The 4,347-nt window shown below is 51.7% G+C and overlaps 1 pseudogene; it reads right to left on the reverse strand.

The window, feature by feature from the left end:
- Window positions 1-3,533: 3,533 nt before the first annotated feature.
- LOC136852045 (5S ribosomal RNA) lies at window positions 3,534-3,648 on the reverse strand (annotated as a pseudogene).
- Window positions 3,649-4,347: the final 699 nt, after the last annotated feature.

Here is a 4,347-nt window from a genome sequence, read left to right on the forward strand (position 1 = left end):
TATATATATAGCTGAATCCCACCATTGGAGGTGGGAAGAGACAGAATAGGATTTAGGAAACAAATATATGTAGACGATTGACGCCTTGGTTCCTTACTTGTTAGCATAGCTGACTTCGTGATTACAGTCACCGAAGCCTGCTTCTGCTTTACTACAGTCTCCAGCAAGGTAGTGACCTATATAGCTGGTGAGTTCTAGATGATCTGTCCACGGGGGCATGACCACAATGGGACTAGATCATAAGACCATACTGTGAGAGCAAAAGGAGCAACGACCAACCACCTGACCGAGAGCATCAACTGCCGAAGGGACGCCAGATCGGTGGGAAGTCCCCGTAACCAACTTACAGCTTTCGACATGCCCTCTCCCTGGTCCTGGGAGTCCGACAGAGGTCCAGGCCTATGTTAGCATAGCTGACTTCGTGATTACTGTCACCCAAGCCTGCTTCTGCTTTACTAGAGTCTCCAGCAAGGTAGTGACCTATATAGCTGGTGAGTTCTAGATGATCTGTCCACGGGGGCGTGACCACAATGGGACTAGACCATAAGGCCATACTGTGAGGGCAAAAGGAGCAACGAACCTAGAGCGTCAACAGGTCCTGCCGAAGGGACGCCAGATCGGGAGGCCTAGAAGCGTTATGGGACCGATCTGATGTAAAAAAAAACAAAATCAAGATTAAAATATACTTCCTAACCTCTAAAGGATAGGATGAGTATCGCTCCTGCCCGCAACACTGTGTCTGCAGAAGCGACAACAGGTCCTGCCGAAGGGACGCCAGATCGGTGGGAAGCCCCGTAACCCTCCTGTGGCTTTCGACTTGCCCTCTCCCTGGTCCTGGGAGTCCGACAGAGGTCCAGGCCTAGAAGAGTTATGGGGCCGACCTGGAGTGCGGAAACGTATGGTCCTAGCTAATAGCAGTCTTCGTATGTCGTCTTCACGTCCCCGCAAGTAATGTGAAGTTTAACACCGAATTGCTTCGCCAGAAGGTGGTACCCAGAAGATCGCAAAGGGACATGTTCTTCTGGAAAGCCACCGAGGTTGCAATGGCTCTAACTTCGTGAGCCTTAACTTCAAAAGACTCATGTCACTGTCTTGAACGTCGGAAAGTCGTCTAAAATGGTGCTTCTAAAAAGAACGCCAGTGCATTCGTAGAAAGAGGCAAACCGGCCTCTTGACAGAGCACCACAGACTGTCCGAAGGACCTCGACTTTCCAGTCTTCTGCAAATAAAATTTGAGAGCCCTGACAGGACACATGACTCTTTCTGGTTCATGTCCGAGAATTTCCATCATACCCTTAATCTCGAAGGTCCTGGGCCAAGGGGTAGACGGGTTCTCGTTTTAGCAAGAACATACGGCTTAGAGAACATACTGCATTATGGCCTCTAAAACCTACATGATTATTGATAGCCTGGAAGTTCACTAACTCACTTCGCCGTAGGCAGAGCAGTTAGAAAAAAAAACCTTCCTCGTCACATTCTTGAGACGCCAAGAAAGAGGCTCAAGGTATTTGACATATAAAAATTTAGGACGACATCCAGGTTCCAGGGAGGCGTCCTGGAATGAGGTACCTTGACAGTCTCAAAGGATCTCAAGAGATCGTGAAGATCCTTGTTGTCGGCTGATAGTCTGAATGCAGTTAGACTCAGAGCGGGGAAGTTTTGAGGTACCTTTGAAATGGGGCTGCCTGAGCAGATCTACCAAGGACGCCCCATAACCTCCACAGCTCCTGACATACTTCCTCATGAAGGGTCCACTCGGTCGGTAGAAGCTGCCGCTGTCGACCGAGAAGGTCCCGCGGATATTCTCCACTCCTGCAACGAACCTCGCAAGGATCGTGATCCCGCGCATGGGCCCAAAGCAGGATCTCCTTCGCCAGGGCGAACAGGGACCCGGAACGCAGTTCCTCCCTGTTTCTTGAGGAATGCCAGGGCTGTGGAGTTGTCTGAATTTACTTGTACGACTCGGCCTGACACTTGGCTCTCGGAAGGATTGAAGGGCCAGAAGGATCGCCCTAATTCCTTGAGATTGATGTGCCAGGACACCTGTTACCCTCTCCAGATGCCTGACACTTTCTCCCCTCCTAGTGTTGCTCCCCATCCCTCCCTGGGAGCGTAGGAAAACAACACCAGGTCGGGGCTCTGAAGGCATAGAGAAACCCCTTCCGCCAACCTCGAGGGGTCGAGCCACTACCTCAGGTGAATCTTGAAAACGGGAGAGATCTTCAGGGTCTCCTCTAGATTCTCCTTGTCTATTCAGTTTTCCGCCAGGAAAAACTGGAGCGGCCTGAGATGAAGTCTTCCCAGGGAAACAAACTTCTCCAGAGAGGAAATGGTCCCCAGCAAACTCGTCCATTCCCTCACCGAGCATATTTCCTTCCTTAGGAAGGATGAGACTTTTTCTAAGCATTGCTACTGACGTTCCTGGGATGGAAAAGCTTGAAAGCCACTGAATCCATCTGAATCCCCAGATAGACGATGGACTGCGTCGGGATCAGATGGGACTTTTCTTCGTTCACTAGAAGTCCTAGGGACTTTGTCAACTCTAAATTCGCATTCAGGTCCTCCAGACACCTTGACTGTGAAGAGGCTCGGATGAGCCAATCGGCCAGGTAAAGCGAGATACGAATACCCGCCAAGTGAAGCCATCTCGCCACATTTCTCATGATAAACGTGAAGATCATGGGAGCTGTGCTTAGCCCGAAGCAAAGAGCTCTGCATTGAAACACTCGTCCCCCTAGTACAAACCTCAAATACTTGCTCGACTGGGGATGTATGGGAACATGAAAGTAAGCGTCCTGTAAGTCCAGAGCGACCATCGAATCTCCTGGTCTTAAAGCTCCTAAAACAGACTGGGACGTCTCCATCGTGAACTTCTCCTTCACCATGAAGCGGTTCAGTCTACTGACATCAAGGACTGGTCTCAATCCTCCCGACTGCTTCGGAACTAGGAACAGTCGGTTGTAGAATCCTGGGGAGTCCAGCTCCAGGACTTGCTCCACAGCTCTGGCTCGAGCATTTGCTCTAATAGCTCGAAAAGGATCTGTTGCTTCTCTTGAAGGAATGAGGACGACAGATCCCTGGGCGACGTGCACAGAAGTGGTGAGTCGAGAAAGGGGATCTTGTATCCTCTCTCGATAACTTCAAGGGACCAGGTGTCTGCCCCTCTTACTCTCCAGGCTCTCGCAAACGAAAGAAGCCTGGCTCCTACAGGTGTCTGGAGGCGCTGCAAATCACTTCCTGCCCCAAAGGTTTAGCGCGGGCTCCGCCTCTGAAAAGACCTCTACCTCGGGGAGAAGATCTAGAGGAAGAAGCTCCTCCACGAAAGGGCTTCTACTTCCTGGAGGTCTGACCCGACAACGACATCAAAGGGACTGCCGGGCGTCTTGACGAGTGGGCCAAGAGGTCTTGAGTGGCCTCCTTCAAGCTGGAGGAGAGATCCTTGAACAAGGACTGGGGGGAAGAGATGGCTCGAAAACGGGGAGAACAGCAATTCTGCCCTCTGCGACGGAGAAACTGACTTTGCAAAAGTATGACGCCAAAGGCATCTGGTGTTCCCAGGCGGTCACCCATCCAAGTACTGACCAGACCCAACGTTGCTTAACTTCGCTGATCGCACGAAGCGGTGCTTAACGTGGTATGGCCGTTGGCTGGTAGGGCCAAAGGCTGTAAAGTTACAGTACAAGGCCCTCTTCTTCAAGAGGCCCCATAAAAGAGGGAAGCCAGTTCCTCTGAGCCATCCCTGACTGCCTTGTCCATGCAGTTCAACACGCTGGACAGCTCCCCCAGGCAGATCGAGTCGGGTCTCCTAATCCTGACGTCTAGAGCCCCCAAACACCAGTCCAGGAAATTGAAGACCTCCATGGTTCGGAAACAGTCCTTTCAAATGGTGATCCGTCTCCGACATAGTCCAGGACACTTTGGCAGCCGACAGGAGGGACCTTCTAGGCGCGTCGACCAAGCTAGCGAAGTCTCCTGGGACAACGAAGGAACTCTTGAGCCAACGTCCTCCCGGTCTCTTACCACATACCTGCCTTGCCGCTCAGCTTGTACGGAGGCAGGGCAAAAGAAGTCTTGCCTTGGGTCTTCCTTCCTCCATCCAAGTGTTAACCTTCTTGAAGGCTTCTTCGTCGCCAGAGACGAAGTCATCTTGACAAACCCCGCGCTCTCCTCGTCTAGGACGAAGCAAACTGCGAAGGAGGAGAGAGAGTGGCCGAGGGTTTGAAACTTGTCGCCAAACAAGTCCTTAAGAAAGGCCGGCTAACACCTGGTAGTCCGTAGACGAGAAGGGGGAGGCTGCTCAAGGACTGCAGGCTCCGACTCACAAGAGACTTCTCCTCTTCAATGGGA

Source organism: Macrobrachium rosenbergii, chromosome 24 (genome assembly GCF_040412425.1).
Source record: "Macrobrachium rosenbergii isolate ZJJX-2024 chromosome 24, ASM4041242v1, whole genome shotgun sequence".
In the NCBI taxonomy this organism is placed as follows: domain Eukaryota; kingdom Metazoa; phylum Arthropoda; class Malacostraca; order Decapoda; family Palaemonidae; genus Macrobrachium; species Macrobrachium rosenbergii.